The sequence below is a fragment of the Delphinus delphis genome, chromosome 21 (assembly GCF_949987515.2).
Source record: "Delphinus delphis chromosome 21, mDelDel1.2, whole genome shotgun sequence".
Classification (NCBI taxonomy): Eukaryota; Metazoa; Chordata; class Mammalia; order Artiodactyla; family Delphinidae; genus Delphinus; species Delphinus delphis.
In genome coordinates, this window is record NC_082703.1 from 3,239,639 (window position 1) to 3,262,186 (window position 22,548).

The 22,548-nt window shown below is 53.3% G+C and overlaps 1 protein-coding gene across 1 annotated transcript in view; it reads left to right on the forward strand.

Annotated features, from left to right (window-relative positions):
• ANK1 (ankyrin 1) overlaps window positions 1–22,548 on the forward strand; it is a 215,797-nt gene that overhangs the window by 13,596 nt on the left and 179,653 nt on the right. The window lies entirely within an intron of this gene.

Sequence of the window (22,548 nt, forward strand, 5' to 3'; positions counted from 1 at the left end):
ATACATCCCACCTCGTGTGGGCCTCCAAACCACTTGGGAAGAGAAGGCATACATTCCCCCAGAAGCGCCCAGACAGACAGAGACTTGGAGCTGGATACAGACACAAGGCAGTACCTGACCCGTTGTTTGTAATGGGAGCTTTAGGAACTAAGAGAGCTGGCCCTGACTCTGCCTCTCAGGAAGTGGCTGGGCGACCTTGGGCACATCGCTTCACCTCTCTGGGCCTCTGTTTTCTCACCTGTAGCATAGAGGGCCTGGAGGAGGCGAGCTGACATAGCATCTCACACCCCCGCCTCTTCATGGGGAAACCGCAGTCCAGAGAAAGGAAATGACTTGTCCAGATCTCATAGCTATTGTTTGTGGCCAAGCAAACACTAGAGCCAGGCCTCCAGGCTCGGCTCTTGTGTGCCCTGGTGAGAAGCCTCAGCCCTTACAAGCTGTGATTCGTTGAGAACAACGTGGTAGGAGGAGCTCAGAGAAGGGATGAGGGACTCTGGTCCTTTGGTTCTGCGTGGAAACAGCCCCACCAAGGTCAGGCTGCACATGGAAGAGCCAGCAGGGATGGGATGTTTCCCTCTGCACTGCAGGTGGAGGGGCTGGCTGCCTCATGCGGGGCCCGCCGGGCACCCCGGCAGGGAGGAGGCTGCCAGGGAGCGGGGTTTGGGCGCAGAAGCCTCAGCCCTCTCTGGGCCTGGTGGAAGGAAACGTGCCCTGGATAGATTGTTCCAACAGGCCCTCATCCCACTGCCCTCATTAGTGCTCTTCGGTGCCACGTGCAGCTCGGGGCGCTTTCAGGGCCTGGTACGCTGCCAGCCACGGCCTGCTGTCGACACTGAGTTTGTTCCATGCATCTGTGGCCTCAGGGGCACCTTCGTCAAGTACAACCTCCCCATTCTACACATGGGAACTGAGGCCTGGGTTGGGGTGGGGTCACCTCTCCCGGGGGCACAGCTGAGCAGGGCCTGAACCTGGGCCTTCTGAGTACTATTTGGAGGCAAGGTCTGGTTGCCCCTGAGTTACCAAGCGTGTCTATCTATCTATCTATCTATCTATCTATCTATCTATCTATCATCTATCTTAGCTACCTACTATTTTATTGTGCTCTTTCTTGGGGAAAGAGGGAATAAGAAAAACTCCCTTGCAGGCACACTGTGTTCTTCATACTTGGTCTGAGCCCATCTTTCCAGCTTTAGCTTCTCCCCTGCCTTCCCACTCTTCATCTCTAAATTCATGCAGGGTCGTTGCCTACATGCTGCCGCCGTACCCCCCCAGGCCTTATTCATACACATGATGCTGCACACAAAATTCGAAACCCTCCTCCCCTTGGCCTCCCAATGAACTCCTATTCATCTTTCAAATCCAGAAAAACTACCACCTCTTCCGGGAAGCCTTCCCTGACTACTAAGCAGAAATAATTGCCTCCTCTTTTATGTTCCATCGGCCCTGCTAATCTCACTATCACAGCAGTCATTGTTTTGTTTGTTTCAGCCGGAGGTGGGTGAACTTTTTTTTGTTTGTTTTTTCTTTTGGTTTTTGTTTTTGTTTCTTTTCTGCGGTACACGGGCCTCTCACTGCTGTGGCCTCTCCCGTTGCGGAGCGCAGGCTCAGTGGCCATGGCTCACGGGCCCAGCCGCTCCACGGCATGTGGGATCTTCCCGGACCCGGGCACAAACCCGTGTCCCCTGCATCGGCAGGCGGACTCTCAACCACTGCACCACCAGGGAAGCCCAATGGGTGAACTTTTAAAAGGCCGGATAGTAAATATTTTCTTAGTCTCTGTTGGAGGTATTCAACTCTGCCATGCTGGCACAAAAGCAGCCATAGACAGTCTGCAAGTGAATGAGCATGGCTGGGTTCCAGTAAAACTTTATTTATGGACACTGAAATTTGGATTTCAGCTCATTTTCACGTGTTACAAGATGTTATTCTTTTTTTTTCTCCTACCATTTAAAAATGTGAAAGCCATTCTTAGCCTGTGGGCTGTACAAGGACTGCCAACAGGCTGGATCTGGCCCTTAGGTGACAGCTTGCCAAGCCCCGGGTTAAATGCTGTTTCCTTGTTACACCTTACACAAAGGCTGTGCCGTGGTCATCTCTGCATCCCCAGAACCTGCTGGCTGAATGAATGAATCTGGTGATTTACATTCAACACATGTGCAGAGAGAGAAGGATGATGATCAACCTATTAAAGGATCCTTTGAGGGACGGAGGGGTGAGGGGCATTATTGCCCCTATTTCACAGACAGGAAAACTGAGGCTGGAGGACTGGTCCATGGAAGAGCCTCAGGGCCTCACCTCCAGCAGGGGTGCTGCTGCTCTGAGTGCTGAGTCCCCTCAGTCTCTGGGGAAGCTTGGAGGAGCCGTGCCAGCAGCATGGCTGGGCTGTGGGGTGTGAGAGCAGCCGTCCAGGAGCGTGTCTTTCGGTTGTGAAAATAGAAACAATCTGGTGCCCGCCTCGGGGGAAGGCCTGTGTCACAGCGCCTAGGTTTCCTTCCCGCGCCTCTGATAAGAGACAGCAGTGTCTGTTCTGCTGAGGGGGAATTGTCACACATAGCTAAAATTAGATGTTTTGTTGGAATTATGCTGATTTGACTTAATTGCTGGGGGATGTCAATGTTCCTCAGCGATCCAAGCGCTCTGCCGGTCTGGGTGAATAATAGTAATCCCTTCTGTTTGTGTAGCGCTTGCCACCCCGGCCCTTCCACCTTCATTATCTGATCTGATCGCTCACAGCAAACTCGGCCCAGAGGACCCCATCCCCAGGGGACCGGGGTGGGTGGGGGTCAGTTACCAGGTCATATGGGTCTGAGTCCTCGGTGGCTTCTGTGTCACTAGTGCTGGAGTTTGAAAACTTTGTGCCTCGTGTTTTGAGCTGTGAGCAAGGCTGGGACCCCCTGAAATTGCAGGGGGCCCTGCCCTTTGATAAGTCCCGTGCTTGCTTTCATGCTCTGCTATGGTTATTCTGAATTATTCCTCATTTTTTAACACTGCATTTTCATTTTGCACTGGGCCACGCAAAGTACGCAGCCGGCCCTGGCCATGAGATTGTCTTCGTGGGCCACGGCACTTGTATATTTCTATCTGGTTAACCTTGGGTGTGATCTGACCTTGGCCGTGGCAGCTGGGGTGTTCAGAGGAGCATCTTTTTATAAACAAGTTCCCCGACCCTGGCTCAAGGTGAGATTCTGGCGTGGCTTCTGGCGAGAAGGCCAGCTGGTCAGCCCCCAGCTCCTCCCCCTTCCACCTTCTCTGCCCTGGACCACAGGGCAGGTGTGTGTCCCCATGTGTGCAGGGGATGAGTCTCCCATTCCCCCGTCAGAGGTGAAGTTGGAGATGCAGAGAAGCGCCCTCCGCTGCCCATGACTGTGGCGCCAGGCTGGGTGCACAATGAATCTTTGGGTGCTGTCTTCCTAGCGGGCTCGACTATTCAGAGCCATCCCTGCTCTCCGGGTCTGGTGCAGAGGAAGCTCTCTATTAGTTTTTGTCACTGTTGCAGACGGCGTTTGGGATGATTACATAGGTCTCAGAATGCGCTTGAGGGGAGTGGGTGTCTGGGACTGCTGCTGGACCTGCCACCTTCTAGAATATCGGAGCCTGTGCTTCTAGTGGACTATGTTCTGCCAGGAGTGACCGCAGCCGCCGGTTCGCTGACCCCGGCTGGGTACCAGGTGTGACAGCCAAGCCCCAGCCTCCCCCTCACATGCTGGCCTGTGATCTGCTCCCCAGGCGCACCTGCCCCGCCGTGCCCCGCCCTGCCCAGGGCCTTGGTGCTTGACATTGTCTGTGTCTCTGTCCTCCGGAGCTCCTGGCTCCTTTTTGTCTGTCTCAGCACAAATGTCACTTCCTTAGAAAAGACCGCTCTGAAGTCCCAACTCAATCCCCCACCGACTGTCCATCTCCCATCACATCATACTGTTTAATTTTCTTCATTATCTGGAATCATCCTGTCTCTGTTTTTTTATCTGCCTCCCCCTCCCTGCATTAAAAGATACATTCCCTGAGACCAGGGACCTTGTCTGCCTCATTCACTACTCTATTTCCAGAGTCTAGAAGAGTGTGTGGCACACAGTAGGCGCTTAATAAGTATTTATTGAACGAAGTGATGCATGCTCTCTACCCTCCTGTAAATTGGATACCATCAGCCTCCTCTTATAGATGGGCAGACTGAGACCCTAGAGCAATTCAGAAACCTGCCCAAGGTCCCACAGCTTAGAGAGGAGGGATATTGCAGGCTCCACAGCCCAGGTGTGCCACCAGGGGCACAGGTGTGCCACCTCTCCAAAGACCCGGCCCCCGACCCAGTCTGGAGTTCAGGAGCGTGTGTGTACTTCTGCAGCTGGGGTCTCACTTTTCTTTTCTTCTTTTTTTTTAAAAAAATTAATTTTTTTTTTTGGCTGCGTTGGGTCTTTGTTGCTGTGTGCGGGCTTTCTCTAGTTGCGGCGAGCGGGGGCTACTCTTTGTTGCAATGCTCAGGCTTCACATTGCGGTGGCTTCTCTTGTTGCAGAGTGCGTGGGCTTCAGTAGTTGTGGCACATGGGCTTCAGTAGTTGTGGCACATGGGCTTCAGTAGTTGTGGCTCGCGGGCTCTAGAGCGCCGGCTCAGTAGTTGTGGTGCACGGGCTTAGTGGCTCCATGGCATGTGGGCTCTTCCCGTACCAGGGCTCGAACCTGTGTCCTCTGCATTGGCAGGCGGATTCTTAACCGCTGCACCACCAGGGAAGTCCAGGGGTCTCGCTTTTCTGACCTGTGCTGTGCCTGGTGATTCCTTTGCTGGGGTCCTTCTATGACAGTGTGGAAGGTCCATAAAATATTTTTGTTCTTCTAAAATATTGGACACAGAAATGATTTTGATTTGCAAATTTTGAAATGAGTCTTTCCACTAAATCACATTTAGTTTTACATTTTACACTAGCTTTATATTGATCAAGTGGCCTTTACTGAAAAGAAAAAATTCCACAAAACCTGCCTGAACCCTGATGGATCATCCCGTAAACAAGTGATAATGTGCGGAAAACTGGTCGGAAGAGTTAGAAGTGGTACAGAAATGTGAGGGGTACCCAACAAATCTTGGTTTCTTAATAAAATCAATCAATCCAGTGAGGACCAGGTAAAGGGATCTTGGAGATTTCTTTTTGCCTTCTTCAGCGTTCGGGTTGGAAGTCGAACCTTTTAGTGGTTGGTGTAAAAGGAAAGCACACAGGTTCTGGGGCTGGACAGACCTCCCCTCAATCTGAGCTACACCACGGGCTTTTTTAGCTCATCTGAGCCTCAGTTTTCTTACTAGTAAAATAGGTCATCCGTCCCTCCTCAACCCCTCTGCGTGGCTTGGAGGTTAAAGGAAATGTTAAACGCACCCCTCCACCCACTCAGGCGCAAGCTCGAGGTCAGCCCTTTTCCAGGTTGGGTCGGGGGATGGGTGCAGTGGGAGCACAGGCGTGAGGACAGGACGGCCAGCGTGCGTGGGCTGCCCACAGCCTGCGGGAAAGGAGATCGGCTTCTGTGTTTGGGCAGCAAGGCGAGCGCAGGTAGATGGCGAACGGGCTCCTGTCCTGGTGGAAAGGTGCCACCCCAGGCCGCTCCAGGCATGCGCTGGGCCCGAGGGGGCGCCTCAGGGGCAACCCGCTGATGAAAGCGGCGGAGGTGTCCTTGGGCCCTTCTCTCCCTCCCGGCTGCCCCCCTGCCCCTGGCACTTGCTGCATTAGATCACCTGAAAACACAGCAAAAAGCACAGAGAAGCTGCAATCCCTGTGGGAGAGAGGGTACCACGGCGCCCTGCTGACGGGCGGGAATCTGTCCCGCACTGGAGAGCCTGCGCTTTCCTGTAAGTGGCCGCGCGCCCCGTGCGCTTAGGAAGAGAGACCCGTGGGCTGCCAGTTGTTCTGGCAGCAGTTACCGGGGACCTGGCACAGCGGACAGAGTGAGCAGGACGTTGCAAGGGTCCACCTCCTATGTGTGCACATGTCTGACTGTGGCACTGCCTTGGCCCTGACGCTGGGTGGCCCGTTGGAGAGAGCCGGGATTTGGGGGTCGGGTGATCTGGGGCCAAGTCTAGGCTCCACCCACCTGGGCCACGTGGCGCTTTTCTCTTCTCACCTTGTTAGGTGTCCAGTGTCAGCCCTGAGACCGAGCATCTAACGCAGACCCATTCTGTGCATCATCCCCTCCCTGCTCTCCACCCAGATTCCTAAGCCACGGCGGCTTCTGCCAGCCTCTGTGTGCGGGGAGCCTGGTGCCGTGTGCCAGCGGGCCGCAGAGACCCAGCTTCCGGCCTCCAGGGCCTGGAGGAACAGGCAGGAGGGCTTGGCGTTGAGGAGAGGGCAGAGGGGGGCCAGGAAGAGGGGGAGCTGGTCATCCCCGGCCCTTCCAGCCTGGTTCTGTGCCCACCAACCTGCCACCCCAGGCTCCATAAGTGGACTGGAGTACATTTTCCGGAGGGTCCTCCTCGGGCATGAAAGAGGCCTCCCCCCTGGGCCACTGCGGTCTCCCACCCCTCTGTCCCAAGAGCAGCTGGGATGACGCTTTTTGTCTCAGAGTTGGACACCCGTGGTGAAAGGGCCAGTGCCTGCAGGAACAGCCCCTGGAGGGCCTGTCATCCTGGAGAAACACAGGAAGTCGTGACACTGTAGGGAAGGCAGAGTGAGCTGAGGCCGGAGCCAGAAGCAAAGCCCTCAGGGGTGAATTTTTGTCCTTGCGGACGGATGTGGAGACCGCCAGGGCCTTCTTGGTTATAGACCAGTCAGGGAGTGACAAGGACATTTGTTGTCACCTCCTTGTTAGGACACCATGCCTGGGGAGATAAAAAGAGAGACAGAGGGAACTTGGGGGGTGCTCGTGGGCCCTGGAGAGTGGGGTGTTTATCCAGCACCGAGGGCCTGTCCAAGGGCCTGCGGGCACACGACCCGGGTGCGGTGAAGATGGGCAGGTCGACCTCAGGAAGTGCTCCTTTGCTACCCAATTCTTAGCCTAACTCACTGTCCTTCTCCTGGGCCCAGGTCAACCGTTCAAATTTAATTTAATTTAGTAGAAACCAATTATGATGGATATGAGAAAAAACAGGGTCTGAAATAGAGGCATTTCCAAATTTCTGTGGGCCCTTGATAAGTGGCAGTGGCCCCAGTCGCTGCGGCCCAATGAGGGCACCCCCTCGATGCCCAAGGGGCGCTTCCACTGCCTCGTCCACCCGAGAGTGCAGCTGCCCTCCCCCAACCCCGGGAGGTCCGAAAAGCTGGGCACCACCCATCCCTGTTATGTGTCCACGTTGCTGGTGGCTCAGCTACCGATCCTCTGCCTCTGTCCCCAGGGACATGGGCCCTCTGCCGCCTCCGCCACTGGGGGGGATGGAGGGGAGGATGGGCTCTGAGACTTGGGGTCAGGGCAGTGGGTAGCCGTGTGGGAAGGGGGACGCCAGAAAATCTCTTAAAGACCATTCCAGGGAGAGACCTGGGCAAACCTCCCTTCTTTCCGAGGCTTTGTGAAGCCTTTCTGCAGGTGCTTCACCTTCAAAAACGAAATCTTCCGTTCCTTTTATGATCCAGGTTGAGGATAGAGCGAGGGCCGCCCACCCCCTCTGGCACTTGCCGCAGCTGCGCTGATCAGACTCCCACGGCTGGACGTGTCCCCGTGGCTCTCAGGGTCTGACTCTGTCTGGATCTTTGCTCTCACTGTCACCTTGGCCTGGAGTGCCCTTCCAGAAGGATGGCACAGTTAGGAGGAAAAGCTGGGGGTTTGGGCTTTAGAGCTAGATTAGAATCCTGGCTTCAGATCACCACCAGGGGGGCTTCTGGCGTGTTTTTGAACTTCTTTGGACTTGAGTTTCTTTTTCTCTGAAATGGGGGCATAGTGGCATTGGAGGGGTCCCTGGGATGGTATGCACAGAGAGCCTGGCCCAGTGCCCGGCAGATGGAGCCGGACCGTGGCAGGTAGGGAGACGCGGGATGGACGGAGGGGCAAGCTGGGCTCAGCGAGGCCAGGCGCTCCCGGCGGCTGTGTTCTGGCTTCTTCCCTCTGCACAGCCTCTGAGATGTTGAACTTGAAGTCATCTTGCCGCATCCCTTTGGAGGAAGTGATGTGTGTGACTAAGAGTATGAATCAGCTTGGGCGATGCTAGACTCATCTGTTTCTGAAATATTAAAAACTCTCTGAAGAGAGTTAGAGCAGAGTGATGACAGCAGCTTATAAATAATAAACCACCTGGGGCCGCTGAGGCCCTGTCCTCCGGCGTGTGGGCCCTGTCCTCCGGCGTGTGGGTGCCTCTCCTGGGCCTGACCCTCCCCCACCCCAGGGGGCTCTCCGCCCAAGCCGGGGCCCTCGGGAGGGGCTTTTCACGATGCATGGCTCTGCGGCAAGCACAGCCCCTGCCCTCTGCTCATGGCAGCTACTGTGGCTGTGTGCCTCCCCCCAGGCTCCAGACACACGCCGTCTAGCGGGGCTTCTACATACATGGTGTATTTGTTTGCTAGGGCAGCAGACATAGCAAAGCACTACCAACCGGGCGGCTTAAACCACAGAACATTACTGTCTCACGGTTCTGGAGGCTGGAAGTCCAAGATCAAGGTGTCAGCAGCCTTGGTTCCTTCTGAGGCTGTGACGGGGAAGTGTTCCAGGCCTCTCTCCTGGCTGCTGGTGGTTTGCTGCAAACCTTCCGTGTTCCGTGGCTTGTAGACAATCACCCCCATCTCTGCCTTCACGTTTGTGTGGCCTTCTCCCCATGTGCGGGTCTGTCTCTGTGTCCACATTTCCCCCTTTTGTAAGACGCCAGTCATATCGACCTCATTTTAACTTGACTACTTCTGTAAAGACCTTATTTCCAAATAAGGTCACATTCCGAGGTACTGGGGGTTAGGACTTGAATGTATCATTGTTTTTTGGGGGGAGGGCAGTGTAGGGGGAACTTAATTCATCCCATAACATGTGGGTGAGCCCATGCTGAACTTGTGTGCCTGGGGTCACAAGCTGTGGACAGTGTTACTCAGAAACCCTTGACCGTCCCTGGAGAGGGGCTCTGGACCCTGGAATCTCTGGGCTCTCAGAGCTGGTGGGGACCCCCTCATTTACTGATGAGGAATAAGCTCTGAAAGGGGGAGCCTCTGAGGCAGAACGCCGGCCGCCTGGACCCCAGGCCGGTGGGCTTGTCACCTCACTCCGCGCCCCCTTTGCTGGAACTGTTGGGTCCAGGGCATGTGTCTCCATGACTGGTGGGGAGAGGGAAGGAAGGAAACACTTAGGGGGCGCCAGATGCTTTCACACCTCGTTTGACTTTTATGAGAATATCGAGGCTGGATATGACCCTCCCCATTTTTCTTTTCTTTTATTGTGGCAAAATACATATAACCTGAAATTTACCATCTTAGCCATGTTTAAGTTCAGTGTCATTAAGTACCTTCACATTGCCGTGCCACCACCACTGCCGTGAATCCACGGAGAGCTTTTCATCTCACAGATCTGAAACTGTGCCCATTAAACAGTAACTCCCCATTCTCCCCTCCCCGCAGCCCTTGGCAACCCCCATCCTCCTGTCTGTCTCCATGAATTTGACCCCTCTAAGTACCTCGTGTAAGTGGACTTATACAGAGTTTGTCTTTTGTGACTGGATTATTTCATTTAGCATAATGTCCTCAAGGTTAATCCATGTTGCAACATATTGCAGCATTTTCCCTCCTATTTAAGGCTGAATAATATTCCATTTTATATATATATATATATATATATGACATCTTGCTTATTCATCCGTCTGTCGATGGACATGGACATTTGGGTTACTTCCATGTTTTGGCTATTGTGACTAGTGCTGCCGTGAACATGGTACACAAACATCTGTTTGGGAGTTCCAGTTTCTCCACATCCTGACCAACACTTATTGTTTTCTGCTTTTCTGATAGTAGCCATCCTAATAGGTGTGCGGTGGTATCTCATTGTAGTTTTGATTTGCATTTCTCTAATGATTAGTGATGTTGAGCATCTTTTCATGTGCTCATTGGCCATATTCGTATATCTTCTCTGGAGAAATGTCTACTCAAGTCCTTTGCCCATTTTTGAATCGGATTTTTTTTTTTTTCTGTCGTTGTTGTTGAGTTTCCACCCCCGTGTTAAGGATGAGAAAATCAAGGCTCGGAGAAGTTAGGTAACTGGCCAAAGATTGCATTGCATGGGTAGTGGTGGACCTGGAATTAGGATCCAGTTGGTCCACAGCAAAGATCCCCCTCTTTCCATTTTCCACTGTGTGCTGCCTTAGAAGTGGTGCTTGGATCTAATGATTGGTGGGAAAGAGGGGGAGGGGGGCGAGTCTATTCAGTACGGATTGGTTGAAGCACCCACTGTGGACCCAGCCCCTGCCCAGAATTGTGAGGAAATTAGGCGGGCATATCCAGAGCTCTATCTTCCAGTGGCTTCCAGCCAGCTGGGGAGAGAAGATTCAGACTCAGAAATGAATCAGAATTGGGATTGACATATACACACTACTACATATAAAATAGGTAACTAATAAGGACCTACTGTATAGCACAGGGAACTCTACTCAATACTCTGTAATGACCTACATGGGAAAAGAATCTAGAAAAGAGTGGATATATGTCTAACTGATTCACTTTGCTGTATAGCAGAAAGTAACACAACATTGTAATCCACTATGCTCCAATAAAAATTAAGAAAAAGAAAGAAAGAAAGAAGTTGGAGGCTGATACAAGAGCTGTGTTACAGTCTACACTGGTCTGAGCAGGCGAGTCGTGCTCTCCGCCGAAGCTCCAGGGGAGTGGGTAACGGGCCTGCCTGGTGGAAGGGGCTGGCCTGGGTGGGCGTGTGGTCTGGGAGGAGACAGGGGGACTTGCTCTGGACATGGCGGCTGTAGAGAGGGCACTTCCTGAGTGACAGTGACTGTTGGACATGAGTTTGGAGGACAAGGAGAGAAAAGGACGGGAAGGGACAGACAGGCCACGTGCTTGTCCCGGATTCTGGATAGAGCTTTTTACCAGGTGGAGGCAGTGACCCACTCTCCCCAGTGGTGCCCCTTGCCCTGTGCACCCTGGGATGCAGCACCCGGGTGCCCTGCAGAGCATCTCCAGCAGGACCAGGAGCTCTGTGGGTGCGAGCTTGGGCTGCGTTGTGGGAGCCACGGGGATGCGCTGCTGTGTGCCACGCCCGCCCCTCCCCCAGCCTCTCCCAGCTTGCCCCTGCACAGACTCACAACCGATTTCATTGACTCTCTAGAACTCGTGTCTGCTCATCGTCCCAAGAATTGAGCCTCTTAGCGATGCTCTTGCCCACGGCCGCCTGTTTCGTGGGCCCTTGGCAGCCTTGCTGATCTGTGACCCGTAGAGCTAGGGGGTAACCAGAGGCCCCTGGCAGCTGTACTTGGGTTCCCTGCAGTGTGGTCCTGCCACCACCTGAATCCCAGTTGTCCACAGTGCCTGTTAAAATCCCAGAGTCCTGGGCTTCCCTGGTGGCACAGTGGTTAAGAATCCGCCTGCCAATGCAGGGGACACGGGTTCGAGCCCTGGTCCGGGAAGATCCCACACGCCGTGGAGCAATGAAGCCCGTGTGCCTAGAGCCCGTGCTCCGCAACAAGAGAAGCCACTGCAATGAGAAGCCTGCGCACCGCAACGAAGAGCAGCCCCCGCTCGCTGCCACTTCAAGAAAGCCCGCGCGCAGCAAAGAAGCCCCAACGCAGCCATAAAAAAAAAAAAAAAAAAAAAAAAAATCCCAGAGTCCTGCCCTCCTCAATCTACTGAACTGGATTCTCTGGGGTAGATCTCGAGAATCTGTATTTCAGATCTTTCTTCTTAGGTAAGTCTCTGTATGCTAAAGTTTGAGAGACCAACATTATTGCTAAATGATTGAACATTTGAATTTGTGGCAAAACTGAAAATACATGTAACTCCTAGTCACCATTTGACTGACATCCACTTTTACTGTGTACGGTATCACCGAATTTTAAACTCTTGTGTCAGTTGACCGCAGCTACAGAGGATCCGCGTGTTGGAAAGCGTCCCCAGGCCCCCAGGGGCGCAGCCCCTGTAAGTCCTTGGGCTGCTTTCCTCCTTAGGGCGGCACCTCTCAGGGTGGTCCTGGTCTCACCCGGGTCAGGGTGCAGAGCCTGTTGTAAAAATGCAGCATCTGGGTCCTGCCTCAGAAGAACGGAACGAATATCTCCAAGGATGCCGTCCCCAAGTCTGCATTTTCAGCAAGATCCCTGATGGTTCTTCTGCTCGGGAACGTTCCAGAATCACAGCTTTTGCCTCCCTGCCTGGGACCTTAAAGATGGCATGAGGTAGGAGGGACCTGCTAGTCCTGAGGGCTGGGAGCCCCTGAAGACCAAGCTTGTCCAGGCGCACAGATTTTGAGATGAGGTGGCTGCCATTTTCTGCTCTCTCCCTGCTCTGGGCCCATGACTCTCCCCTCTCGGCACAGGAAGGTCCCCAGAGAAAACCAGTGTATATGGAACTCGAGAATATGAAACATGTTTAGCCAGTATTCCTCCTGCCCCTTTCTGATTAGGACACGCTTCACCTGGTGCTAAAACCCTGGGGGTTCTTCCTCTTCCTCCCTCCCCAAGCCTCATCCTCTTCTGTTAAATAGGCCTTGTGTGAAATTTCTTCCATCTGAAAGTTTGGGCCTTTGGGCCCTGGAACAAACTTTTGTTCCAGGGGCTTTGCTCCCCTCCGCTCCCCTCTACCACCCAAATTTTCTAAGCTCTTTAAAAAGGATTTGGAAGGGAACCGCTTTGCTGCAGCACTTCCTCAACCCAGGCTTTAGTGAGGTTTGTAAATAATGAACCAGACTGGGGTCAAGATCTATGGCAAATGATTGAAGATTCCTATCAGACGATCTGTTGGCAGAGGTTCCCAGGTACATTTCTTAAGTATTCACAAGATATATAAAGTTATACATCATTCACGAGATGATAATGAATGTGGTGAATATTTCTGATGAGATTTCATACGTTGGAATCCGCATCCAGGCCGTGCACTTTTTTTTTTGCGGTACGCGGGCCTCTCACTGCTGTGGCCTCTCCCGTTGCGGAGCACAGGCTTCACCAGTCGCGCAGGCTCAGCGGCCATGGCTCACGGGCCCAGCCGCTCCACGGCATGTGGGATCTTCCCGGACCGGGGCACGAACCCGTGTCCCCTGTATCGGCAGGTGGACTCTCAACCACTGCGCCACCAGGGAAGCCCCAGGCCGTGCACTTTTAAAAGGCTCCCGAGGGGACCCTGCCCGAAACCTACATCCTCTCCGTGCAGTGGTTCTGCCTGGGAGTGGTTCCCCCGCCAACCCCCATCCCCGGGGGACATTTGGCAAAGCCCAGGAACATTTCAGTTGTTGCAAGTGGGCAGGTCAAGGCCAGGGATGCTGCTAAACATCCCACAATGCACAAGGACAGCCCCCTCCACCCCAGCAAAGAATTCTCCAGCCCTTGCGTCAATAGTGCCGAGGTCAAGAGCGGCCCTATCTCAGTTCATACCAGTGTTCTTGGCCTCAAACCTGCCTGAGAAATACCCTTCGCCTGTCCAAAAATATATACAGAGCTTCAACTGTGCTAGGTTTGGGGGATACGGAGAGGTGTTTTCAACAAAGGAACACAGTTTCGTGGGAGTGATGGAAAGCAAACCGGAAGCCGGCTGATGGCGATGTACCGAGCAGCTTGGAGCACAGAGGCGGGCATAGCTAGCCTGTGGGTCGGCTGGGAAGGCTCCGCTGGGAAGGTGGTGCTTGAATGAGATCCTGGAGCGTAAGTAAGAGACTGGCGGCAGGCTGGAGGGGGAGGGCAGATGCTCCGGGTGGAGGGAACCCACTTGCCGAGACCCGGAGGGCCTGTCGTAGGCTGTGGCCAGAATGGACGGCACCTGGGTCGGGGAGGGGTGGGCTGCCCAATCCGGAATCCCCCCCTTTCAGAAGCGCTGTTCCTGAGGCCTGGCTGACAGCATTTTCAGAGATTTTTACTGGTCTCATGATAGCAGCTGGACACCATGGGAAACAGGGCACGAGCATCTCCGCGTAGCCCTTGAGTGGCTTATTTCCGAGAAGACAGCTCTTCCCTCCGCAGACCTTCACGGCTGCCTCCCAGCTCTCGCCCCCTTCGACCCTGGAACAAGCCCATCATAAGACGAGGGGAGAGGAGCGTTCTCAGAGCCGTGGGGCTAGCCTGGCCCTCCCCCTCTCACAAAGACTCTTGCCCTGAGAAGTCTCACTCTAAGGCTTCCTGAGGAACGTTTAGCATCTCGCACCTTGGCTGCTTCTCCGGGGGTTGGGGTCTGTCCGCCCGCATTCAGGATCGGTAGGTGAGATGGATGGAAAAAGTGACATTTGGATGGAAGAGAGTCTGGTGGTTCCTCAAAAAATTAAACAGAATGACCATCTGATCCAACTATTCCACATCTAGGTATATATGCCCCAGAAGAATCGAGAGCGGGGACTCAGATAGATATCTGTCCACCCACATTCACAGCAGCACTGTTCACAATAGTCGAAACATGGAAGCAACTCAAGTGTCCATCGACGATGAACGGAGAAGCAGAATGTAGTAATACATGCAATGGAATATTATTTTTAGCCTTAAAAAGGAAGGAGATTCTGACGCATGCTACAGCACGGATGAACCTTGAGGACACTATGCTGAGTGAAAGAAGCCAGTCACGAAAGGACAAATACTGGATGCTTCCATTCAAATGCGGTCCTAGAGGAGTCAAATTCATCACAACAGAAAGCAGGCCGGTGGTCCCCAGGGGCAGCGGGGAGGCAGGAATTGGGAGCTACGGTTTAATGGGCGCAGTTGCAGTTTTGCGAGATGAAGAGAGTTCTGGGGATGGATGGAGGTGAACGGGTGCACAACAATATGGACGTACTTAATGCCACTGAACTGTACCCTTAAAGTGGCTAAAATGGTAAATTTTACTTTACATATATTTCACCCCATTAAAAAAAAAAAAGAAAATTCGATTTGGGGAAAGGTGAAGGCAGATACAAAAGAGAATACAGGTTACCACTGGGTGGCCCTGTGTATTTGGAAAGGAAACATAAAAAAGGAGGGGGGACCACTGAAGGGGTGTCTGCAGGGTCCCTCCAAGTTCAATGGAAGCCAGTGGCGGAGAGGAGAGAGAGGGTAGAGAGGCTGGTGGTGGCCGGGCGTGAACCGGCTCGTACACCAGGCGTGTTGGAGACCCGTGGAGCGGCCCTGTCACACTGGCATTTTAGAAGGACTTTCTGGGATCGCTGTGGACCACGGCTCTGGGGGACGGTGCAGGGACAGGGGAGTGATGGTGCTGAAAAGGAGCCTGGGGGCGATTAGCAGGTGATACAGTGGTCCAGCTGGGAGGTGATGGAAGCCTGAGGGAAGAAGTGGAGGGTGGAAAGGAACTGTTTCCAAGGCCCTAGGTGGGGAGGAGGGGCGCTGCGGAGGTGGGAGCCTGAGGCACCCCCGGGTCATCTGCTCGGGTAGCCCTTGGGGAGCATGGATTTGGCATAAAGGAGGAAGCGCTGGAACAGAGACACAGACTTGGGAGAAGGCGCGGCACAGGTCCAGCTGGGTCAGTGAGGAAGCCATTCACTTACTCAACCAGCAGGTGTCCACCGAGTCCAGCTTGGAGTCAAACACCGTGCTGGGCATAGTGGGGGACAAACGTTCCCTTGGTTATGTGCTCAGGGAAGATGGGCCGAGCATTGTGTATGGACCGGGCCCTTTGCTAGGAATACAGATAGGGGAAGGCCCAGCTCAGCCCAGTGCAGGCCCTGCTGCGCCAAGGAGACCGTCATCTTTTATTTTTTAAAATTCTTAAAATATATTTACTTGTTCATTTTTGATTACGTTGGGTCTTCGTTGCTGTGCACGGGCTTTCTCTAGTTGTGGAGAGCGGGGGCTAGTCTTCGTTGCGGTGCGCGGGCTTCTCACAGCGGTGGAGTCTCTTGTTGCGGAGCATGGGCTCTAGGCGCGGGGGATGCAGTAGTTGTGGCAAGCGGGCTCAGTAGTTGTGACGCGCGGGCTCTAGAGCACAGGCTCAGTAGTTGTGGTGCATGGGCTTAGTTGCTTCTCAGCCTGTGGGACCCTCCCGGCCCAGGGCTCGAACCTGTGTCCCCTGTGTTGGCAGGCGGGTTCTTAACCACTGCGCCACCAGGGAAGTCCCAAGACCACCATCTTTAGACGGTGGTTTAAAGCCCCTCCTCAGACTCACTGGACGCCGGGGCCCGCGGCACCTGCAGAGTTAACACAACCCCGGAAAGTGTGGAGTTTATAGTAACTCACGTAGCGAGTATGTGATACTGTTCCTATAAAAGAGTAAAATCCCACGGGATGCGTGGCCAAGTGTTTCACGTTTGAATCTATGGGAGTGAAATCTGCTAGCCCTCACCAGCGCAGTTGGCAGCGGCCTTGTGAGTTCTGTTTTTTTTTGCCAAGACTGAAACAGAAAGTTTGCCCCTGCTGATGCTAACTCAGGCATCTGTGTTCGTGAGTCCAAACTGGGTGCAGCAGGCAGCTCGTGTCCATGGATCCGAAGCTCGTGGAGTCTTCGGAGACCCGTGGATCTGAGACACAGAGCCAGAGGTATCTGCAGCCGGGCCCGTGCCCAGAGCTCACAGCTGGGCCACAAGTGGATGGCAGGAATGGGGACCGTATCCTGGGTCCCTGAGGGCTCAAGGCTTCCTGAAGGAAAGTTACCCCGACTGGCCTCTTGTCAGCTTGTGATCAGGCTGGTCCACATTCCAGCCAGAGACACACCTTTCCTCAGGGGGAGAGCTGAGTTGCTTGGGGTGCGGAAGGTTTAATAAGAAAGAGTTCACACAAACCCAGGCATTTAGCTTCATGTGTTCACAGCTTGGATCAGGACGCCTGGAAGAGGGCGAGGGGGGGATTGGGTCAGCAGTGGTCCTGGACCGCTCAGCACACACTCCACCGTCCACGGGTTCAATGACCCCCATGGCGCTGGTGATGGGGAGGCCTGAGCGATCATTTCCCCCTTCTGCTTCACCCTCTCCATGCTAATCTCCCTGAAGGGCTTAATTTTCCTTAAATTCTTCCGTTTGTTTTATTGATGATGAACTAGTGCTTGTGGTTTGCTGTCGTTTACGACGCAAGCCAGCATGGTTACCAGACAATAAATCCCGCGCTCTGATGTGAGGCTGTTTTCTACGGAAGGAGGAGCCCCGGGTAGGGAGGGCCTGGGTGTTTAGACGGTTCCTTCACAGCCGGGCACACATGCCAGCACCTCGCCTCTGCAGGACCAGTTGTCCACGGCCCCTGTGGCCACTGACAATTATCCTGGGGGTTCAAATAAGGAAATCTTCGTGTTGGCTTTTTCGTATGTAATGCAATGGGAGAAATAATATTCCAGTTGACTTTTGGAGGAAATGGTTAAAGAAAGCACTTAATACAAAGCCAGCTCATTCTTTGTACCTAATGTTATACAATACGAACAAATATGAACTGACCTCTGGCACTTTTTCAGTCCCAAGACTCTTAAAAACAGGCTGAAGAGGAAGACTATTTGCCATTTCAGAAGGCAGGAGGCCTCAGCTCTGGGCCCCAGTCCACCTCTTACAGCTTGTCTGACCTTCCTAAGGCATCACGTGGGGCCTCAGTCGCTTCATCCACAAAACGGGTTAGTGACACTTCTCTCACAAGGGTGCTATTCGGGAGACTTTTCAACTAACCCATCCAGGGCCTTCGTGCCCAAAGCTAAGATTCTGTGGCTGTTATCAAATGCAAACAACGTATTTTTATTTATTATGTATGGATATGCATAATAAAATGCATGTACTAATGTGCATTCAGGAAAATAAAGCAAATTACCAAGCAGTAGATGTTGTATGATGTCATTTTGGTCAGAAAATAAATATTTGCAAACCTGAAGTGCCTGGCAGGACGGTCATCAAGCTGTCCACGGTTTGGAAATTACCCTTAGCCAGCGAGATTATAGTGCTTTTTCTAAGAAGGCCTGCTAATAAGGTAAGATACAAGTCTCTCTTAAGACTTAGCAAGGAGTCCAGAGAGCGGCCGCACACCACACCCCCCAACCCCGGGGTCCCGCCTGTGTTCATTTCTGCTGCAGCGTCGCAAGGTCCTTAGGCCTAGCTGTCCCTGGCGGGCTGGCTGGGGGCTGGTGGATCATGAGTGTGAGGTCCTGGGGACAGGAGGTGACAGCTGACTTAGCTGCATAGTGGGGGCCCCCAGGCCGGCTTCTCTTGCATAGCAGAGCTCCACCGTGGCACCGCCAAAGTGGGTTCCGTGGGTTCTTCCGCAAACCAAACACGCTTCCAGTCTCAGATGAGCTGCAGGGGTCCTTGGTGTCTTCCCCTGGCATTGCAAATGGACGAGGGGGGTTCCATTCGGCAGGGTTTCCCAAACGCTTCCGACTCTGGACCCCTTTAAAAATGGAGCACCTTCTAGGATGGTTTCCACAGACTACTCTGGGAAGTACCACCCCCCGGGATCCTGTGAGGACTGTCGAAGTCTGCACCCCGTAAGCCATGCCCGTCAGCTCCCACCTCATCGAGAGGAGAGCTTTGCTGTATCCAGTGCACATCGTTGCTGTGCTCCTTGAGAGTTAATTCCACCCGAGGCTGGTGTCTGTCGGTCTGTCTCTTCCGAGAACATCTCGCCCAGACAGTCCTCCTCCGCGGCCATGCGTGGAGACCTCAGCTCCCGTGGATTTTCCCGCGAAGCCGTGGTTCCAGGGACCCGCCTAGTATTTCAGCCCCTCATCCCAGTGTTTCTAGGAGGGAGCATTTCTGAGGTTGTTACGATGACAGAGGGGCGTTCTGGAAGCAGCTGCTGAGAATACATGACCCGTCCCCGTTGTTTCTGTTGCAGCGTTGCACCTGGTTGTGGAAATGTTTATTTGACCTTGGGTGTTGCTCTGGGCACACGGGGGCGGTGCTCCAAGGACCTGCCTCACCCTGTTCTGTTTCTCATTTGGCTCCCACAGTGCCCTAGGAACACCACCTCCTAGAGAATGTTCTCAGTCACCTGGACGCTCCTTCGCTTATTTATTTCCCCCGAATTCGGGAGAGATGCCGACATTAAAAACGACGATTCCTGTTGAATGCTTCCTTGGTTCCAGGCATTGCCTGTATTGATCCTCACAACAGTCCTATGAGCTGGGGACTTTTATTACTCCCGTCTTGCAGATGAGGAACCTGAGGTTCAGAGAGGCTAAGTGACCTGCCCACGTCACACAGCTAACATTTCCACCACGACTCACGGCCTTGAGCGCAGCCCTCACCATCTGGGTGTCTCCTGAGTGCTTTCACGGGGGTCACCGTCTTGTCCTGGCCACGTTTTCACTAAGGGTGTTAGGTTTGGCCTTGACTGTTTGTTGACTGCTCCGTCTCCTTGGCTGGGGAGGCTCTCGCCCCTTTATAGATTGGGCGGCCTGGCCCATGAGCCTCAGCCTTGGAGCTGGTCAAAGCCACAGCAAAGTTGTTCCTCTTACCCAGAGGCAGCATCCAGGCCGAGCAGGACTCTCCAATGTGGGGCATAAATCTTGAGCTATTCTTGGCCCGAAGAGACAAGATTTTAATGACCTGGCACCTCCAGGCTTTGGAGACTTATTTTAAAGAGTCCATGGAGAGCACAGGCCCCGCCCCGCTGGCTCCGCCCCCTTTAGTGTCATAAATATTTGAGCAGGTTCTGTCTATATCTGTCTTGTTTGTTGATTTAGGCGTCAAGAGGGTGGGTCCTTGTTCCAGACCCTTCTCTCTGATCATGTCCGCCTCCTCTGTTTTCCTTCTTCACTGCGAGGGAGGCCTCGGCGGCAGAGGTCAGTCGGAGCACTGGCAGTTTTCTAGGGAATCTGGTCTGCGGACACATTGACTCTGCCAGTTGACTGGGCCCAGACTCACCGGTCGAGCTGCTGCCCTCTATTGCTGCGGCCCGGCCGACCTCTGCTGGCCCTGTCGCGCTCATAGCCGTGTGCTTGGGGCACTGCACAGATAGTTTCAGTAGCCAAGGAAGAAGTCAATCAAATCGTAAGTATTTGTTGAGCACGTAGTCTGTAACTGTCGAAAAAGGTGGCCACTGAAGCAATCTGGATTTAAGAGACTCAGCTCCTGTGAGAGAGCCACGCCCCGGGGCCACACCGGCCTCCTGCCCTCCCAGCCCTGGGGAACCACCTGCTGTCCCGTTGTGCCCAAGCCTGTGGCCTGGGCCTAGGCTCTCGTGGGGCACCTCAGGGCCTCAGAAACCCCCATGAGGCCACCCAGGCCGGCCCTTTTCGGATGGGTAGCCCCCAGAACCTGATGGCATTGGTCCCTGTTCAGCATCCTTCTTCCCCGGGGCACCGTCTCTGATGACGGAGGCAAGGTGTGTGGGAGGCCTCCTGCTCCTATGTCTGCCCTCACTCCCCACCTCCGCCTGCCCTGAATCCTCTCTGCTCTTTATCCATCACCCCCAAAGCCTCCTCCGTCACCCTCACCCCGCACAGGCACGAGCACAGCCTTGAGGTGTTCAATGCTCTAAGTGGCATCCCAGGCTCGGTGCTTATGTAAGCAAGTCATTTAATCCCTGCACAACCCCGTGAAGCAGCTTTTACAGTTGCCGTTTTCTGTTTGTTTTTTCAGACCAGGAGACTAAGCTGACCTTGCCCTGTATTTTATAGGTGGTAAGTCGGGGGGCCAGCCTTCAAACAGAGGTCTGCCTGCCCTCTGAGCCCAGGCTCTGATCACCAGGCCCTCAGGTGCCCCTCAGTGTCTGCACTCACCGTCTGAATGGCTCCCCTGGCACTTGGTAGCCACCACCTGTGTCACGTGGTCTTTTTGGATGGGTTACACTCCTTTCAACTTACAATCTGAGGACCATCCTACGGTACCTCCCCTGGTGACTCACGCGGAAAGAAGTGTTAAACAAATGTTTCTCGACATTTGTGGGCATTACCTCCTCATCCAAGGCGGATTTTTTTTTTTTTTTTTTTTTTGCGGTACGCGGGCCTCTCACTGTTGCGGCCTCTCCCGTTGCAGAGCACAGGCTCCGGACGCGCAGGCTCAGCGGCCATGGCTCACGGGCCCAGCCGCTCCGCGGCATGTGGGATCTTCCCGGACCAGGGCACGAACCCGTGTCCCCTGCATCGGCAGGCGGACTCTCAACCACTGCGCCACCAGGGAAGCCCCCAAGGTAGATTTTTAACAAAGCCCATCAATCAATGTCTTAGCGCAAAGGGACGAGTCAAAGAGGGGGTTCAAGGTATTTTAGGGGAAGAAGCTTTCTTGGGGGGCTCTGTCAGTTCTCATTAAGGGAAAGGAAAAGAGAGGGAGGGACTGTGGAATAATATGTATTAAGCATCAGTGTAATACATAGTAGTCACTTTTCATGCATTGTCTGAAAACTACGAGGTAGTATTACTATTCCTGCTTTTCAGATGAGAAAATGAGACTCAGAGAGACGAAGTGGCTTTGCCAATACACAGAGCTATTAAATGAAGAATTGAGACTCAAACCCAGGTTTCTCTGATCAGAATCCGTATAGTTCCCACCCTGCGCAAAACCTCTTCTCTCTAATTCCTAAGTAAGCTTTAGGCCAAAGATTTAAATCAATTCTCGTTGGTGTCAACATTTGATGAGGTCCAGTCATGTTTAAAAAACCAGAGCAAAAGGCTTCAAGCTTGCATTTCTATCAGGGATTATTAACCTAGAATTTCTGGACCCTAGAGAGTCTGTGAATAGCTCTCAAGAAGTTCCCTTAAAATTAAAAGCAAAAAGTGTGCTTATGTGCATTTTCCCTCGAAGAGGGAGAGGAGCCTTCCACGGGCCAGTTTCTCGCAGGTTCCATGACTCAAGAAAAGGTTAAAGTTTTCCAGTTTAGAGGGACAGAAGATAGATTCCCAAAGGACATTTCGTCTGTGGACTTCTGATAGGTCGTTGGCAGAATTTCATGTGTATTCAGGAGGGAATCAGAGTCAGAAGGTCTCTCAAAGCCCCTTTGAAGTTCAGGATTCAGGATGTCCTGGCTCTAAACCCATGGAGACTGCAGTCTCCATGCCCGTCCTACGCTGGGTGATGAATTGGATGTGACAGAAGGTGGACGGTAGGGAGCCAGGAGCCGCAGGATTTTCCACTTGGCGGGGGCAGGTTCCGCGGGAGGCTCTGCCCTCTCTGGTTAATGTTTTCCGGCGATCTTGCTGATGCCAGGCGAGCGGAGGGGAAGTTGTGTCCAGGCTGTAGGACGCGCTCAGAGCCACGTCCAGATCCAGATAACCCAGTGTCGTCACGGTGTTCACTTCTATAAAAATAGAGTCGGTTATCTTGGGTAGGCAGAGCCCTTCCTCCTGACTTCTTTTACTCAGAATAATTCGATTTCCAACGTGGCTGAAAAACAAACACATCACAGTGACTCTGTGCGTTTCTCTATACATCAAGTGGCTTCTTTCATTGAATTGGACTGTGAAAAATTCTCTCTAAACATGACCCAGTGATCTGAAATGTTGACCAAGGGAGGATGGATGGCTTCTGTGCAGTACGGTTCATTGTACATCTTCCTCCACCCAAGCGTGTTCTAAAGGGCAGGCTCCTGTCAGGCCGTGCAGCCCACTTTCTTCACCTTGAAATAAAAAATAGAAAGAGAATGAGTCTAGA